The following is a 20,465-nucleotide window of genomic DNA, read 5'->3' as shown; positions in this document are numbered from 1 at the left end:
GTCAACCTGTATCCTTGTTTCACCATTTTATTATTTCCCTTCCCTCTCCAAGTTAGAAAAATGTATATACAAGATGCAGGGCACAGATGTCAAATACAGTGAAAACATAGAAACATAAAAATCACATAGTACATTTTAACATTAAAAACAATAGCAAGAAAGAAAAAAAACCATTGTGTCCCTATCTTAAGGTTCACTTCACTTAACATCATCTTATATGGTACATATGTACATAGCTTTTGATCTTTTCTGCCTATACTAGTTACTGCAAATAAAGGACCTATGTGATTGCAAACCATGGGAACTATGTTTCTTTGAGCATGGCTTATTTCACTTAATATAATTACCCATTTCTTAACAAATGCGGCAATGTAATTCTTTTTTTTTATTGTGAAAATACTGTTCAAAGGGATTACAATTACATGGGCAAGATAATGAGTACATTTCTTATTAAGCATTGTAGCCTCCTCCTTTGTTTCCCCTTCCCATCCCTTCCCATCCTCCCCCCACCCTCCCACCCAATCCTCCCCGCTTACCTCCCTCCCATATTGTAAAGTTCGTTTTCGACATAATGACTTGTATATTTCATTGTTGCAATGGGTCCACCTGTATCCCTATTTAAACGATTTGTTTTTCCCCTTCCCCTCCACAAATTATACTGACATCAAATACAGTGAAAGCAGGGGTTATACTGTGGGGGAGGGACATACAAAGCAACAAAGAAATAGTCTTATAAATGTGTTAGAAACAATCGAATGAAAGAAAAAAAACAATTGAATACATATCTTAGGGCTCATTTTCCTAACATCACATTATCTGACCTTTTCTGCTGGACTCAGACATATACTAGATATTGCAAATAAGGGAAACCATGGGACCTATGTTTCTTTGGGCCTGGCTTACTTCACTTAATATAATTTTTTCCAAGCCTTTCCATTTCCTAACAAATGGGGCAATGTCATTCTTTCTGATGGAGGCATAGAATTCCATTGTGTATATATACCACATTTTCTTGATCCATTCATTTACTGAGGGGCATCTGGGTTGGTTCCATATCTTAGCTGTGGTAAATAATGCTGCAATAAACATAGTCGTGCTGGTAGTTTTAGTGTGGTCTTGTTTGTAAACATTTGGGTAAATGCCCAAAAGTGTGATTGCTGCGTCATAGGGGAGCTCTATGTGGAGTCTTTTGAGGAACCTCCATACTACTTTCCAAAGTGGTTGAACAAGTTTACACTCCCACCAACAATGCAGTTAAGGTTCCCTTTTGTCCACATCCCCTCCAGCATCTGTTGTTTTTAGAGTTCTCGATTTTAGCCATTCTAACTGAGGTGAGGTGGTATCTCAATGTTGTTTTGATTGGCATTTCTTTTATGGCTAAGGAGGCTGAGGGGGGCAATGTAATTCTTTCTGATGGAGGCATAGAATTCCATTGTATATATACACCACATTTTCTTGATCCATTCATCTACTGAGGGGCATCTGGTTTGGGTCCATATCTTAGCTATCGTAAATAATGATGCGATAAACATAGTTGTGCTGGTAGCTTTTACATACTTGTGCTGGTAGCTTTAGTATTGCCTTGTTTGTGATCCTTTGGGTAAATGCCCAAAATTGGGATTGCTTGGTCATAGGGGAGCTTTATGTGGAGTCTTTTGAGGAACCTCCATACTGCTTTCCAAAGTGGTTGAACAAGTTTACACTCCCACCAACAATGTGGTAAGGTTCCCTTTTGGCCACATCCCCTCCAGCATCTGTTGTTATTAGATTTCTTGATTATACCCATTCTAACTGGGATGAGGTAGAATCTCAATGTTGTTTTGATTTGCATTTCTTTTATGGCTTGAGAAGTTGAGCATTTCTTTATGTGTCTATTGGCCATTCTTATTTCCTCTCCAGAGAAGTTTCTCTTTAAGGCTTTAGCATCACGCAATTGTTTCTTTGAGGATTTGTTGTTGGAGGATATAGTTTTTTGAGTTCCAAGTATATTTTAGATATGAGACCCTTGTCCATTGTATGGCTAATAAAGATCTTCTCCTAATCCATAGGCTTTCTATTGATCTTGTTAGCTATGTCCTTTGTCATGTAGAAACTCTGCAGTTTCATGCAATTCCATTTATCCAACCTTTATTTAATTTGTTGAGTTTCTGTATCTTTATTAAGAAAATTTTGGCCTATGCCAAGGAACCCCAGAGTTTCTCTTACTCCTTATTGTAATGTTGTCAGGGTGTCTACTTTGACTTCGAGGTCTTTAATCCATTTGGTGTTGATTCTGGTGCAGGCTGATATATATGAGGATCTATCTTTAGTTTTCTACAGGTATCTAACCAATTTTTCTAGCACCATTTACTGAAGACTCTGTCTTTCTTCCATTCTATTTTTTTAGCTCCCTTATCAAAGATTAGGTGGCTATAGGTCTGTGGGTTCATTTCTGGGTCTTCAGTTCTATTCCATTGGTCCTCAGGTCTATTCTTGTGCCGGTACCCTGGCTGGCTTTGAACCACCATTCTCAGATCTCAGCCTCCTGAGTAACTAGGATTACAGGCGTGAGCCACTGGCACTTGGCAAAACCAGGACTTTTATTTATATTTATTTTTAAATAAGTTTTTTATTGTGAAAATACTGTAGAGAGGGGTTACAGTTACATGAGCAAGATAATGAGTACATTTCTTATCAAGCATTGTTGCCTCTTTCTTTGTTTTCCCCCTATTATCCCTTCCCTACCATCTCCACAACTATACCCTTCTCCCTGCTCCCAGCCTAAAATGGTCCCATGGTTTCCCTTATTTGCAATAACTAATATAAGTCTGAGACAAGCAGAAAAGGTCAGATAAGATGATGTTATATGAAATGAACCACAAGATAAGGACACAAGTGGTTTTTCCTTTCTTGCTATTATAGTCTGATCCTACTACACTGTATGCTCCCTATCAGTGTGCATCCTTAAAACCTGTGAAACTAGATTTGATTTAGATTTTGAAACATCTACTGTCCACCAATGGGCTAGTTGTCATTGTTATTGTGGGTGCACATTGTTTTGACAGTTATTAACAGGAAGATTAAAGAGGAGGGCAATTTGTTCTTAGGCAATCTCATTATCATTTCAAAAGATTCTCATAAACTGATTCAATGTGTTAATCACTTTCAGTATAATCGTAGCTCTCATGATCAGTTGAGGTCTCCCAAAGCTTCACCTCTGACCCCTGTGACAAAATACCTGAAATAGACAGATTAAAAGAGGAGACACTCATTTTGGCTTGTGGTTTCAGAGGTTTCAGTTTATGGTCAGCTGGCACCATCACTTTTAGGTCAGAGGCAAGGCAGAAACATCATGGTAGAAGGATTCCCTCCTCTTTGTGGCACTTTTCTCCATGGAAGAGGAAAGCTGATTACCTCATGGCAGCCAGGAAGCTGAGAGATAGAGACAGGAAGGGGTTGAGAAGGTACATCTTTCAAAATCACATCCACAGTGTTGCATTTCCTTCAAATAGGTTCTATTTCCAGTTTTCATCACCATCAGTAGTCTTATCCAACTATGAGTTCATCAAGGGATTAATCCTTTGATTAAGTCAGAAGTCTCATGATGAACAGGGCTTCCCTAAAGTTCTACCTCTAAAATTACATAGGACAATGGACAAGGGTCTCATATCTAAAATATACTTGGGGAGGCTGGGAAGGTGGCTCAGTGGTAGAGTGCTTGCCTTACATGCATGAGGCCCTGGGTTCGATTTCTCAGCACCACATAAGCAGAAAAAGCCGAAAGTGGGGCTGAGGCTCAAGTGGTAGAACACTAGCCTTTCAGCTGAGGAGCTGAGGGACAGCCCCCAGGCCCAGAGTTCAGGCCCCACGACCGACCAAAAAAAAAAAAAAAAAAAGAATAAAATATACTTGGAACTCAAAAACCTAAATCCCCCAACAACAAATCCTCAAAGAATCAACTGCCCTATAAACAAATGGGCTAAAGAGAAACTTCTCTGGAGAGGAAATAAGAGCGGCCAATAGATACATAAAGAAATGCTGGGAAGGTAGCTCAGTGGTAGAGTGCTTGCCTTGCATGCCTGAAGCCCTGAGTTCGATTCCTCAGCACCACATAAGAAAAAAGAAAAAAGCTGGAAGTGGTGCTGTGGCTCAAGTGGTAGAGCGCTAGCCTTGAGCTTAAGAGCTGGGGGATAGCACCCAGGCCCAGAGTTCAGGCCCCACGATCGGACCTAAAAAAAAAAACCAAAGAACAACAACAACAAAAAAACCCAAAGAAATGCTCAACTTCTCTAGCCATAAAAGAAATGCAAATCAAAACAACATTGAGATTCTACCTCAAACCAGTTAGAATGGGTATAATCAAGAAATCTATTAACAACAGATGATGGAGGGGATGTGGCCAAAAGGGATCCTACCACATTGTTGGTGGGAGTATAAACTTGTTCAATCACTCTGGAAAGCAGTATGGAGGTTCCTCAAAAAACTCCCCAAAAGATCACAAACAAGGCCATACTAAGGCTACCAGCACAGTTTATCGCAGCATTATTTACCATAGCTGAGATATGGAACCAACCCAGGTGCCCCTCAGTAGATGAATGAATCAAGAAAATGTGGTATATATACACAATGGAATTCTATGCCTCCATCAGAAAGAATGACATTGCCCCATTTGTTAGGAAATGGAAAGACTTGGGAAAAACTATATTAAATGAAGTATGCCAGGCCCAAAGAAACATAGATCCCATGGTTTTCCTTATTTGCAATAACTAGTACATGTGTAGGACAAGCAGAAAAGGTCAAAAGCTATGTACATATCACCATATAAGATGATGTTAAGCAAAATGAACCCCAAGATAGGGACACAAATATCTTTTTTCTGTCTTGCTGTTGTTCCTAACATATTTATAATGTATCATGTGATTATTTTTGTTGTTGCTTTGTATGTTCCTCCCCCATTGTATAACCCCTGTTTTTAACGTATTTGACATTGGTGCCTTGCATCTTGTATATACACTTATGTAATTTCGGGAGTGGAGGGGAAAAAACAAAATGCTTAAATAAGGATTCAGATTGACCCATAGTAACAATGAGATGTACAAAACACTATGTTGAAAACAAAGTTTACAACTTTGGTGGAGGGTGGAGGGCTAGTTGTGGAGGTGGGAGGGAAGGGATGGTAGGAGGAAAACAAAGGAGGAGGCAACAATGCTCAATAGGAAATGTACTCATTACCTTACTTATTTAACTGTAACCCCTCTGTACAGCATTTTTTCAATTAAAAAAACATACAATAAATAAATAAAATTGCATAGGAACCAAGCCTTTAATACATGAGCCTTTTAGGGGACATTCCTCAGCCAAACCACAACCGGTAGGTACAGAATTGTAGTCTCTCAGGGAGAAACTGGCAAATGTAGGAACAGATTCAGAGCAGTTGATTATGATCATGAGAAATGAGATTCTGATTCGTTCTAAGAAAAGAGAATGTACTTGGAGCAATCTCAAATATGCACTAAGCATTATCATCTCCTGGTAGTCTCTGTGTTCTAGATTTCCAGATCTACTTAGTATCCAAAAATCTCTGATGGGAGCGGTGCAGGAGAGAACATGCAGCGGAGCCTGTGTAGTATTTTACAGAACCAGAAAAAAAGGAGTACCTTTCCTTCTTTCTTTCTTTCTTTCTTTCTTTCTTTCTTTCTTTCTTTCTTTCTTTCTTTCTTTCTTTCTTTCTTTCTTTCTTTCTTTCTTTCTTTCTTTCTTTCTTTCTTTCTTTCTCTGTCTCTCTTTCTTTCTTTCCTTCCTTATTTCCTTCCTTCCTGACAAGTTCATTACCAAAGTTAGTTAAAGGACTAGATCCCAAGCACAACTTCCTTCAGTCAATTATTTTCCAATAAGCATTATATTCTTGTGCTTGGCCCTGGCTAATGCTAGATATAAGCCCTTGAATAAGACACATTTCTTGCCTTCTAAAAAAGAGTATAAGAAAAATAATTGGAACAAATGAGAATGTTGAAAGCAGAAAAGCAGAAAGAAAGGGGACAGTAACAGTCCTTGTAGGAAGCAATATTTCTCCTGGGTAGCAATGATTCTCATGTTCCTCTAAAATATTCAGTCTCTGCTTTTACTCTGTGGGATATTGGTTAAGTAATTTTATAAAAGGTGACACATATTCCTGTGTCACTTGCACATGCATTAAAAAAAAACCTCTTCCCTCTTTTACCTCATTTTCAGACCAATAGGTAAAATGATTTCTTATAACCAGTCATGGACTCATTCAACATAATGTCTTGGCCTCTGTCTACTTTTTGCTGTAGCCTATAAAATTACTACAGCTGGTCTGATTGGTTAAATGACTCAAGTTAGAAGAGGCATTTTTTAAAGTCAAGAGCCTCTTAAAGTAATAACCCATTGGAAATATGCTAAAGGAAGGTCCTCAGGAAGAAAGATCCCACTACATGTGCATTCAGTCACTGTGTGGAAGCAGGAATGACCCTAAACACAAGTCCTTGGTCTCCTCAGTGCAGTGGAAATGTTACCACCTTTGTGGAATGACTTCCATAAGTGAAAGCAAAGCATATTCCTAAATTGTTGGTCATTCTTGCTTATCTGCAATTGGAATTCAGATACCTATGGGGGGCAGGATCCTCTGTTTTATCTAGATGCCTTCTCTTACCTCAGTTTATGATGGTGCCCAGAAAGGGAAAACTATACCCTTGTGCCCAGCTACAAACTAGATAGGAAGGTTTATAGAAATAAAATGGAAAGCAAAGAAGGGACACAATGCTGTACACTTACTGTTTCACTTTGAAATCACTGCAATTATACAGAGCTTGTAGGACACCTGTGAAGGTTGTTATATATTATCCTGAGGATCTAGAACTCTGTGGTTTTGTACAAGTAGCATGGGCACCCTCATCTCTCTTGTTGGCTTGAGGAAGAAGTTCAGATATTAGTCAGAAGATTGACCTACAATGACCTCTCTATCAAAAGACAGGCAGTAGACTGCTCGGGCTTTGTGCCACAGGAATTGAGAGATGGAAAGTATTCTGTGCAGTGGGTATGTGCTGCATCTATGCCTTTTGAAGCCATTGCTTTGACTTCCTTACATTCTCATCTAAGGTAATTTTGAATCTCTTTGTTAGCACTCTGGGAGGAGAGCTATATCTTTTTTTGTTGTTTTTTTGGTCAGTCATGGGGCTTGAACTCTGGGCTTGGGCTCTGTCCCTGTGCTCTTCAGCTCAAGGTGAGTGCTCTACCGCTTGAGCCCATAGCACCACTTCCGGTTTTCTAGTGGTTTATTGGAGATAAGAGTTTCACAGACTTTCCTGCCCAGGCTGGCTTTGAACCACAATCCTCAGATCTCAGCCTCCTGAGTAGCGAGGATTACAGGCATGAGATACATCTTATACCTGTGTTTGAGGGAACACTAGAAGCTGGGGGAAATGCCCCTCTGAAAACTGACGTACAGTTATGTGTGACCCAGGGGAAATTGTGGTGTCATATTGTACAGTAATATACAAGGGTTGAATTGTGAAGGAGGTTTAATTCTTTAAAACACACAAGAGTAAAAGATGGTCTTATGTACTAAAATTTTAATTTAGTTTTTCAACTCTTGCTGCAGTACTAGACTGAACTCAAGACAGTGTGCTTGCTAAGACATAGCTTTGCTACCTGAGCCATATCTCAGCCATTTTTGCTTTAGTTTAGTTTAGTTTTGGCTTTTTTTTCCTCTGCAACTAGCCTCAGACTTTGATTCCTCCCATCTCTACTTCCCACATAAATGAGATTATAGATGGGGACTACCACATTTGGCATTGATTTCAAATTTTTATTATCAAGTTAAAAAATATATCCTGGTATCTTCCATGGACAGTTAGGCAAGCACTGTAACACTGAGCCACATTCCCAGCCCCCCATGGACAGTTAGGAAAAGCAGAAAGAAGTTTCAATTAGAAAAAGAGTCCAATTATGTGGTTTAATAGAGAGATTTAACATTACTAATATTCTGGAAGAAACAAAAGATAATGAGCTAAACCCAGAGAGTACTAAAATTAGAAGTAACTATCAGACCCTAGGACTAGCAGAGAAGGAGAAAGAGGCAGAGATGCAAGAATCTAGGAGCACAGGCGAGGAGCCACTGGTTCATAGAAGGTCTAGGGATAGACTACTGCTTAGGTGTTGCTGAGTCTGCCCAGAGGACATCATTCAATGGAATGCAGTCAGGGAGAGTACCTTCTCAGATGGTTGAAAACTCAAGGGGTACCTTCCAGCTGTGCTGAGACTGCTAGAAATTCTGAGAGGACAATGCATGGCTTATTCTAGACTCTGAGGGGGTCAAGAATCTGAAGATCACAGAATCTTTGCTGTTCATGCACTGGAGAGATGCCCACAACCACCAAGGCAGGAAAAGCAATCTCTTCTTACTCTTTCCACCTTTATAGTCTTGCCTTAATGCCTGTCACTGGCAGAGTCTAACTGGAAGAAGCTTGTTGATAGAATATTATAAATGTGGTTCTCATATTCCTGGTGTCACAGAAGATGTGTCTAAGGGCAAGGTTACTTAAAATCTCCCTGTGGCAACAAATAACCCCCACATTTCCCCCATACCCAATTCTGATGGTGATCAAACCCATGACCATTATAATGTGACAATCACATAGCTTACCATGGAGATACATCCCCAACCCTGCTTCTACTTATTTTAAAACTTCTTTAATACAACGGTCATCTCAGCTGCATGCTTCTATCTAGCAATTTGTAGTTTCTATTTGTAGAAATGAATTTTCACCTTTTCTCCATAATGGATACATAACTCCCTTAATATTCTACCCATCCATCTCTGGCTGAGGTAGTTATAACTATTTGTATATAAAGATGATATATTGTATAGAGCTTCTATTATGACTGCTTTGTTCCAGTAGGTCTGCAGGAGAAACTTCCACCAGGCCTGTACTGCTACATCACTTTCCCAGGCCACCAACAACCCCACACACATGGTGGGCATGGAAACCAATGCTTGTCCCCAAGATGGCTGTGAAAAGCTGATGTGGGAGAGAGGTTAAGCCTTAGACTATTTACTTAGGCAAGTTCCTTGATCTCACTAGAGAGGCGTTTGTGTCTTGTTCTCAATTGTATAGTTAATTATCATCAATGCAGATTATATAAAATGATAGGGAATTACAAAGATGAAAAAGTATTTAACCAAACCAGGAACAGACTTCATATCTGCTTCATAACTTTATTTCTGAGACTGGTCACGAAGCCACAGTCGATGTTAAGAAATTCATTTTTCTACCACGTCTTCTGTATTCCCCTTCCCTTCAGCCAGCAAGTCAACATTCTGCATCTGATGAAGTGCTGCAAAATTAGTCACTGGACTCACACTCATAATCCTAGCTACTTAAGAAGCTAAGATCTAAGGATCCTGCTTTGAAGCCAGCCTGGATAGGAGACTCTTATTTCCAATTGACTAGTAAAAAGCTGGTAATGGAGATCTCTCCCAAATGGTATGGAAGAAAGTGGCTTGATTGTCCACTTCCTCACCAAATATGCTACAATGAGTTCATATGTGGCCTCTACTTTTGTCAGCCTTGATCACAAAAGCTAAGGGAAAGTACTTGGGCCCTAAGTTCAAGCCCCAGTACTGGCACAGAAAGAAAAACCACAACAACAGCAACTAAGTTTCATTCTTGAAGGTTGTGAGTTCTCATCTAGGTTATATTTATTAACACGAACAAATTACTAAGAGATGTCATATAAAGTACCTTTGGTCCTGAATCTCATCTATTAACATTGTAGAATCCCTGGTGCAGGAAGCTACCACAGTAGCCTGGAGAGTACACTGGCAACTCAGTAACCCCTTCCTTGGCTTGTTGTGTCAGTGACATGAGGATCCCAAATGGCCAGATGGTAATTTTAGCTTGTAGTTTAATAAAACAGTTGTTTCTCTTTAATAACTAAATTCTCTAAGGAGTTGGGTACAAAGCTTGAGAACAGGTAAACATTTTATGTGTGGGTTATTGGGATTAACAGTGAGATGAGCTCATCATTTTTAATTCCTTTTTCCAGAACCATAAATTCTGGCTATGGAGCAAAAATTCCACATTGGCCACTGAGTCCAGGAACATATTCTACTCATTGGAGGATAGTGATCTACCTTACACAGTGTTCTTTCAACTGGACCCATAACGGAATGTTTGCATGGCCAGTCTGTTTTCCACTCAGGCCAACTCTTCTAGGTGTTAGTAAGAAAACCAGTGAGTTCTGTGTTAGTCCATCCTTCTATATTGTGTGTGTGTGTGTGTGTGTGTGTGTGTGTGTGTGTGTGTGTATGTGTATAAAGTGAGAAACTCATACATATATATGAGCCCACTGATAGTGACATGAATATATACACACATATACATATACACGTTTATACATATACGTATACATATAAATGCAGTTACACACATACATACATATGGATTCCATAGTTTGAAGGAATATTGGGTGAGATATCATAAAGGTGAATAATGCAAGCTATAAGTTCATGGAGGATATGTTGGCAGAACAGCACTGCAAGCAGAGAAAACAAATCAATGTTCAGAACTGTGTCGACTTTAGTAAAGATAGTTGCCATTTCTCCACAGTGGACAGGTTCCACTTCCTCACCTAATGTGCTATAATGATTTCATATCTGGCCTCTACTTTTGTCAGCTGGGGCATTTGGCATGGTAAGCACTAAGCAGATAAAATTGGGGTCTTAGTTGTTGGGCCTATTTGTCACATTTGTTGCTGTGCTCGTGGTCATGTGTATATGGAGCTGCTGAGCAGGCACCTGGGTATATGTAAAGCTTCTCTATCTACCTGATTCTCGAGAGAAGATGCCTTTGTGAGCATTTTCATGACACTTAAATACCCTTGTGCTCTGTGAAAAGTTGAGACACATTTACATTTGCAGACAGTCTTTTGATTTTTTTCTTTCCAAATCCTGAGTTGTGTAGCCAAACAATTACTCATGATCCACCCAGCAGTGCAGTTCTATCCGTGTCCTCATTTATTTCTCTGTCTAATCAAAGCAGACAATGAAAACATTCTTCAATTTTGGCCCAATGAGAAGAATGTTCTTCCCTAGTGTCTTGTGCTTATGTGTTTTGTTTTAGCATAATTTTGAGTATGGTTATAGAGGTGTTTCCTGATTTGCTTTATAATTTGGAAAAACCATCTGTTAGCCAGACCTTTCTCATTCATTTATTCAAAGGGAGATCCATCATTGAACAAACAAAAAAAAGGCAATGCCAAAGTGTCCCATAGAACTTTCAGCTATCAACACATGTGACTTTATTATTTCCTTATGATTTTCTTGAGCCTGGTTTTGAATACCATTTCCACTTGGTGATGAAGTGTTGTCATGCATGACTAATCACGTGATCAATGTATCAGACAATACCTACTCAATTATGGGTAGCTCAGGTCACTTGGTCAGGTGCTTAGTTTCTATAATAGTAATACAGATGTTTCTTTGAAGGAGGACATTTATCTGGAAAAGAAGACATGCTTTGACTTCAAACTCTGGGTATGGAACATGGGCATCTTCTTGAGTTTTGCCATAGGGTCTAGATAGTACCCCAATATATCCATCAAATGCTGCTGGATCTCTGAGTAATATGGCCCTGGCTTAATCTACTAGTTGTTCTAGATATTTGACTAGTTGGGCTAAAAAAACAGCATTCTCTTTCTTGGTTACTATTCAAAGTGTTACAGATACTTTGATCAATTCTACAGTTGATCAGAGAATCATACTCAAATATACCCTGTTGTCTCAATATAGATGCCCACGTTGGGGGTGTGGATATGTAGTAGAACCCTGACAAGCAAGCGTAAGGCCCTGAGTTCAAACCTCAATACTGCAATGCACACACACCACAGGCAGTGAAAATCTACTTGGTATAATTGATGCAATGTACGATTATCACTAAAACTTGGTTCTGGAGCCAGAAACTAAGCAAATGAGGACTGGACACATAGCAAGGCTTCTTATTTCAATCCTCACAGGAGATACAGCTCTGACTAAGTGCAAGTCAAGGGTGGCTCCCTGAACACAGGTAAAGAAGTGATCCTATAAAAGTTCCCAGCAAGGTCCTTCATGCAAATAAGGGATTCAAGCTTTCAGAGAGACCTGGCTGGTCCATTTCAGCTTCGTTGGAGGCAGCTCATTGGCCAACTTTGACTCCTTGGATAAGGCAGGTTTTCACTTGCACTTGTGTTAGTGGATTGTTTGTACAATTACTTTGTAGTAGAACATAATTTTAATTTGGGAGCTGTGGGTGAGTCCTGCATCCACATTTATGTCCATTGCCAGAAAGCAAGACTCCAGTGATGCCCCTTTCCAGGTGATCTTTAGATGTCTCACAATAATTTGCCTTTTCACTTTAGAGGGAATATCCTAATATATCAGAACATTGGACCCTTAGATGCCTCATCCATGTGACTGACTCCTAGACTTCATGGGTTGTAGCTTTTAACTTCTCACAAGCTTGTGAGTTAATGAACCATCTGATGTACAGCTACTACTGCTCCTCAGACATGAGAATCACATCCATCAGCCTTCACGCTGTGGTCATTTCACACTAAATTATGATAAGAAATTTGACAGAGCCATAAGAGCCAAAACAGGAAGGTGCCTTTTTATGGTCCTTTTTAAATTGGTATAGAGAAAAAAATATCTTGGATTGATAGCTGCTAGAACATAAGACTAACATAGAGAAGGTTGAGTTTGGCCTAAGAGATAGTGAAACATAATTTAAATAATAGCTTCCTCAATTAATAAAACATGGGTCTACAAGGTGTGTAATGTGGTAGTTAGGTACTGGCATTGAAGAGAAAATATATGAAGAGTGGAGGGAGATGTGAAGGGATGGGAAGGGGAAACAAAGAGGAGGCAACAATGCTTGATAAGAAATGTACTCATTACCTTGCCCATGTAATTGTAACCCCTCTGTACGGTAGTTTCACAATAAAAAACTTATTAATAATAAGAAAAGAAAATATATGAAGAGCTGGGTGCCTGTGGCTCACGTCTGTAATGCTAGCTGTTCAGGAGACTGAGATTTAAGGACTGGGGTTCAAAGCTAGCCCAGGCAGGAAAGTCGATGAGACTCTTATCTCCAACTAAGCACCAAAAAGGAAGCTGAAAGTAGAACTGTGGCTCAAGTGGTAAAGTCCTAACCTTGAGCAAAAAAGCTCAGGGACAGGGCCCAGGCCCTGAGTTCAAGTCTTAGGCCTGGTACACATAGACACATACAGACAATATATCAATCAATCAGTCAACTAGTGTATCAATGTATCTATCCAGGTGCCAGTGGCTCACTCTTGTGATCCCAGCTTACTCAGGTAGCTGACATCTGAGGATACCAATTCTAAGCCAGCCTGAGCAGCAGAAAAGTCCATAAGATTCTTACCTCCAGTTAACTATTAAAAAGCCAGAAGTAGAGGTGTGGCTCAAGTATAGAACACTACCCTTGAGTGGAAATGCTAAGAGACAATACCCAGGTTCCAAGTTCAATCTTCAGTTCTAGTAGGAAATTCATATATATATATATCTATATATAATATATGATATATATCATATATATGTAAATATGACAGCTATCTGTAAATTTATGCCCTTCTTTGCTCATTATAAAACAACCTTTTAATGATTGTATAGATGAGCATATAAATTAATAAATGGAAAGCATATTCTATAACTAGTATAGGTTTAATTTATTTCTTTTTAGATCTTAGACTTATAAATGGCTAATGCCCAGTTCTATTTTGTAGATAGAAAAGTGAGGCATTAGAAATTACATTTAGGAACTTGTCTCCATTCTCACAGATGACAAATAATAGAGTTTCAAGTCAAGACCAGCAATCTTGGTTGACACATTGACATGTGTGGTACTGTCAAGCATGAGTGTCTACACATCTAGATAAGTGAGATACTAATTTAAAATTTCTTGTTTTGTTTTTCCTCTCTTCCTTTTCCACCTTTACAACGTGTATCCCCAAGGTGGACAAATGCTTAGGAAGGAGCAGAAGCACAGAGGAAGGAGTTTGGAAATGCCTGGTGATCTTCGGTCTGTGTGTGATAGTGGAGACCAACACTCCACTTGGGGCCTCCAGGGAAGAACTTAAAGAGGAATGGCTTTGTGGTGTACATAGAAAGGCTAGCTGTTAGACTGGAGCTTTCAGCTCTGGCAAAGATGTCTGTGCCAAGCTTGGCAGGAATCAGCAGAACTGTATGACAAGCACATGTGGTGATTGGTATGACCTGGAGACAAGAGGACTCAGTGCAAGTGGCAAGCTGGGTAAGTTCCCATGGGGCTTTTGCACAACACTGTGGGGCCCTGTTAGACAAGAACTTATCCTCTAATAATTTGCTTTTGGAACAAAATGAAGTATTGTGACATTTTTCATAAATAATTGCAGGGAAAAAGTCATAACTTATGCTTGTATATTTGTTTGGGGACATAGAAAGAAAAATCAGAACAGCAGTGATGATGTAGTGTGATTCTGGGTAACAGAAAGCTTCAAGATTTGCTTCTGAACACAGTGGATGAATAGGAAAAAGAATGGTCTTTCATGTTCTTTACCAACTCAGTGTGTTTTCAGTTTATTATTGCTGTGTACTAGCGGCTGAATTCCTTAGCTGTTTGTATGAAAATGCTAATGAGGCCAAGGTCAAGGTTCTTATTTCCATACAGTCAAATGCACTTAGTGAGAGAGACCTTCAGCTCCAGTTCCACAGGTTAAATCCCTACCTCACACCAACTGCTTCACAAATCCGTGTGTTAGGTGAGGGAGGCCAGGGGAGAGGGTGCAGATGAGTCAGCGCAAAGCTGTCTCATCTCTAGGGCAAAAGCTCAAAGCAAATGCTCTATTGATACCCAGAGAATCTATGAGTGCTCAGCAAGAAGAGAGCTCAAAGCTGTCCTGTGGGGGGAAAAAAAATCACAAAATAGAAATAGATCCAACCAGTCATTTTCAAAGAGTGTCTGACAGGATGAAGGGCTTTATCGTTGGCTAGTCTAGTGCCATATCTGTTCTAGACATCTTGTAATTTACTCATATTATGATATAATTTACAAAAGTAATGCAGTCTTTTTCTGCAGTGCTGAGGGTCAAACCCAGGTACTTGTATAAGTACCACTGAGCTATACTCCCAACTCCATACTCTACAGATCTTCAATGTTAAAATATTAAATAAATGTCCAACTATGTAGGAGGATGCGATCTGAGGATGGGCATTTAGAGCCAACCTAGGAAGACAAATTTGTGAGACTCCTATCTTTAAATAACCACCAAAATGCAGGAATTGGAGGCATGGCTTAAGTGATAGAGCACCAAACACTAGTGAAAAAGCTAAGCAAAAGCTCAAGGTCTGAGCTAGGAGCTCGTGGCTCAAGCCTGTAATCCTAGGTACTCAGGAGGTTGAGATCTGAGGATCAAAGTTTGAAGGCAGCCCAGGCAGGAAAGGCCACGAGACTCTTATCTCCAATTATGCATCACAAAGCTAGAAGTGGAGCTGTGGCTCAAGTGATAGAGCACTAGCTTTGAGCAAAAAGCTCAGGGAAAATATTGAGACAGCAAGTGTAAGCCATAGGACTGGCACACACACACACACACACACACACACACACACACACACACACACACACACACACAAAACCTTGCTTAAACTGTGAATTTAATCTGTGGAGTATTTTGGTGTAACAATTGTTTTCACTTGTAGAAGCTTCCTAATTGGTATTCCTGAATCAGCATCATGATTTTGAATCTTCTCTCTCTTTGTCCCATACTGGACTTGAAGCTAGGGAGCTTTTTAAGCTCATGAATGGAGCTTGACCACTTGAGCCATTACTCTACTTCTTGCTTTTTGGTAGTTAATTAGAACTAACAGTCTTTCAGACTTTTTTGGTCAGGCTGGCTTTGAACCTCAATACTTAGATTTCCGTTTCCTGTATAACTAGGATAACAGGCATGAGCCCAGTGGAAATTTCATTTTAAGTTAATTTTTTAAAAGCTTTTACTTTGTTACATACCCACACAGCAAAAGAGTCCTGAGTCAAGGGTTATTTTTTTTTCTTACAAATGATTATGTTCTTGACATTTCTTCAAACAATTACTTCACTGAATGCTTTAAATACAAAAGAAAAAAATGTGACAAAAATGAAATGTCGCCTGGCATTTCAACAAAGGTTCTTATCCTGAATAGAAGGAATAAAAGGAATTGTTATGATTTTTGTCATTCCAGGTAGAATTAGCTATTTTTTCAAATAATTAAAATAATTAAATGGTTTTTTTCCCTCATGATTGATAATCAAATCCAATTTCATTTTTTATATGTATTCCAACTGATGTGTTGAATTGAAACCTCTCTGAAGATAATAAAAAAATGTATTCTTGAAGATAATAAAAAATGTATTCCACTGGTTAACAATGAAATTAGAATTTTTGTGTGTGTGCCAGTACTAGGACTTGAAATTGGGGACTTGTGCTCTTGTTTGGCTTTTTTACTCAAGGTCAGTGCTCTACCATATGAGCCAAACTTCCACTTCCAGCTTTTTGGTGGTTAATTGGAGGTCACAGTCTCTGCCTAGGCTGGCTTCAAATGGGGCCTCAGCCTCCTCAGTAGCTAGGATTACAGGTAAACCACCAGCACCCAGCCTTGGGTGCTGCCCTTGAGCTCTTTTGTTTAAGGCTAGCTCTTCACCAGTATGAGCTATAGCACAACTTCCAGATTTCTGGTGGTTTATTGAAGACTCATGAACTTTTCTGCCTGGGCTGGCTTTGAACCATTATCTGCAGATCTTAGCCTCTTGAGCAGCTAGGATTACAGGTGTGAGCCACAAGCGCCTGGCATGAATACATTTCTTTTTTTCCCTCTTTTTTCCCCCCAGTTTTCCCTCCTGTTCCTACCAAAAGTTGTATAGTTCAATTCAGTGTAAGGTCTAGTGAGTAGGACCAGTGCTGCATTTGTTCATCCTTTGTCCCCCCATTTCTGTGGCCCTTCATCCTCCCAAAGATTGATAAACAAACTAGATAAAAAGAAAACCAAGACAGCAACAAATAAAAACCTCTTGTATCCACTTCCAGGAGTGGATATAAGATACAATAAGTATTACTTTGTATGTTCAGAGGAACATAGGCATGGCACCTTTGTGTTCCTCCCCGAAGAGTATTCTCCTTTGGTTTCACTGTGTGTGAATGCCTAAAGCCCTTGTATCATCTGTCATGTCCCAGTGTAATGTAAGTCTAGCTTCTGTATATGACAGAAAACATGCACCATTTGTGTTTCTGAGCTTGGCTTACTTCACCTAACGTGATTTGTTCTAGGTCCATCTATTTCTCTGTAAATGACATAATATTATTCTTTCTGATGGCTGTGTAAAATCCCACTGTGTATAGGTACCACATTTTTTTGATCCACTTACCTATTGTAGGGCATCTGGGCTGTTTTCATATCTTGGCTATTGTAAATAGTGCAGCAATATACATGGATGTGCAAGTGTTTTTATGGTATCCTGCCTTGGGATGCTCTGGTAGATGCCCAGGAGTGGTATGGCTGGGTTGTAGGGAAGATCTATATTTAGTTTGCTGTCCAGAGTAGTTGTACCACTTTACCTTCCCACCAACAGTATTGTACACTTCTTATACAAGTGGAAGTTTTAAATAAGGATTTGGAAATAGAGTGTTTTAGTGTAACTCCCCGCCTTTACATTCACAGGCTTTGAGTAAGTTGCACAGAAATTTCTGCTTAATGTTGGAGGTCATCTTTTGGTAAGGGAGGCACACATCTTTTCAGAGAATGAGGAATTCTAGGTTGTAAATTATGGGAACTCTAGAAATCAGAGTGGATTCTCCCAGATAACGCTAATTCTTGCCTTCCCTATTTTTAAAGCAGAATTTTATATAAAAGGTATCTCATATTCTTTGTAAATAAAATTTGGAAGGCTAATATTAAAATATTTTTTTGCATTGCCTTTAATAAGAGGGTAAAACATTTTAAAAGTATTGATAGCACTGATGGCTCATGCTTGTAATCCTAGCTACTCACAAGGCTGAGATCTGATGAAGATTTCAAAGCTAGCCTGGGCAGAAAAGTCTGTGAGATTCTTTTTTCTTTTTTTTGGGTCCAGTCGTGGGGCCTGAACTCTGGGCCTGAGTGCTGTCCCTCAGCTCTTCAGCTCAAGGCTATCACTCTAGCACTTGAGCCACAGCGCCACTTCCAGCTTTTTTCTTTTTGCTTATGTGGTGCTGAGGAATCGAACCCAGGGCCTCATGCACGCAAGGCAAGCACAACTTCCTAGCCCGAGATTCTTATCTTCAATAAAGTACCAAAAAATAAAATAAAACAAAAACTCCAGGACCAATACACACACATACACACACACACACACACATACACACACAAGCAATAGTAAAACTTTACGAAGTAACTTAAGATGACTTTAATTCAAAAGAATATTCATGATGTCTACACTCAACTTTCAATTATCATTGGTCGCAACAGCACAAAGGCACAGGTAATGTAAACTACAAATAATACCCAGAGCATTTCTACTCAAAGAACAATGGGCAGATAGTTTTTAAAATGTAGCTAGCTGGGCACTGAGCTAGGCTCAGGCCTATAATTCTTGCTATTCAGGAGACTGAGAGCTGAAGATCGAGGTTTGAAAACAACCTGGGCATAACAATCTGTGAGACTTTATCTTCAATTAAATAGCAAAAAGTTGGAAGTGGAAGTGCGGCTCAAATGGTAGAGTGTGAAGCCATGAGTGATAAAGCTAAGTAAGAGTTTATATAAGGCAGGTGCTGGTGACTCATGCTTGTAATCTTAGCTACTCAAGAGGCTGAAATCTGAGGATTATGGTTCAAAGCCATGCCTGGTAGGAAAGTCTGTGAGATTCTTATCTCCAGCTAACCACGAGAAAACCAGAAGTAGCACTGTGGCTCAAGTGGTAGAGCAATCACCTTGATCTAAAGAGCTAAGGGACAGTGCCCAGGCCGAGTAAAAGCCCCATCACCAAAAAAAAAAAATTATATAAGGCCTGAGTCAAGCCTGAGTACCAACGCAAAAATAAATAGATATAAAATAAAATGCAGTCTGTTCAACATGCTTTATATATGATTTTACAATATATTATATAATTTTTTTTTTGGTCATGGGGCTTGAACTCTGGACCTGGGCTCGATCTCTGAGCTCTTCAGCTCAAGGCAAGCACTCTACCACTTGAGCCACAGAGCCACTTCTGGTTTTCTGGTAGTTAATTGAAGATGAGTCTCACGGACTTTCCTGCCAGAGCTGGCTTTGAACCTCGATCCTAAGATCTCAGCCTCCTGAGTAGCTAGGATGACAGGTGTGAGCCACCAGTGCCCGGCTATTACGTAATTTTTAAGTGAGTATTTACTATCATACTTATGCTTTACTTAAATGTTAACTCTAATGAGTTAAATCTGTGTGTGTGTGTGTGTGTGTGTGTGTGTGTGTTGATTACAGAAAGGGAGAAATATATAAAATCATGGGCTAGGTAGTCTAGACATATAAACTTATAATCCGTAAAATGAAATCATCTATAAGGTTGAATTTCATAGAAGTTTTAATATGGCATAATTCCTCTAAGTAAACAAATCAGCCTAGCTCATTCAGTAGGTAACAAATTGGCCTACTATTGTGACAAATGACCTGCGAGGGCTGGTTAAGACAAAATTATTTGTAATAAAACTGAAATAGAGAGAGAGAGAATGTTAAATTTTCCTCACCTGAACATTTGATTAAATTATGGCCCATCAACTTTATGCCATTCAATTGTCATTAACAAAGAAAAAATAAATAGGTAACAACAGCCTCAAATGATTCAGCTTTCCTTGTAGCCTAGGTCCTTATCACCCATATGTGGGTTAGATGCCCCTCAGGCCTTTTGCTTTTGAGATTGATATACCCCATTGTAATCACATACTTAATTGTATTTTCTCTGTGAGGTTCTAAGCTCTCTGAGGGCTAAGTTTGTGGCAATATTATTTATCATTCCATTTCCAGATCTTAGCCAAGTGCCTGGCTCATGATTATCATTCATTAAATATTAATCTCAGTAGAACAGAATGTTATTAATACAAAAAGAAAAAAAAATCAAGAAAACAGTATCTACTGCCACAGTTTATTCTCAGGCCAAGCCACCCCTTACACATTTAACCCTGCCCTTTCCTATGGGCCCTCCTGCTTGTCAACTTAGAGCTGGTGGCCTAGATAGCAAATGCTGGATTGTCACAGATAATGCACAAAGTGTACTTGTTAGTAGTTTTGGTAGACAAGTGACATTTTGATACAGCCTTGGAAGAAAATTCTTGAACTTTCAGTATTTATAAAAGAACCAATATGTTCAACAGACCCAGTTAACCCCCAGCTGAGCAAACCGAACTTCAATGATCTTCAGAAATGAAGGCAAGTTTGGGAGATGAGCCAG

Source organism: Dipodomys spectabilis, unplaced genomic scaffold, assembly GCF_019054845.1.
Source record: "Dipodomys spectabilis isolate Male_0828 unplaced genomic scaffold, ASM1905484v1 ptg000050l, whole genome shotgun sequence".
NCBI classification, from domain to species: Eukaryota; Metazoa; Chordata; class Mammalia; order Rodentia; family Heteromyidae; genus Dipodomys; species Dipodomys spectabilis.
Note: the sequence above shows the minus strand (reverse complement) of the source record.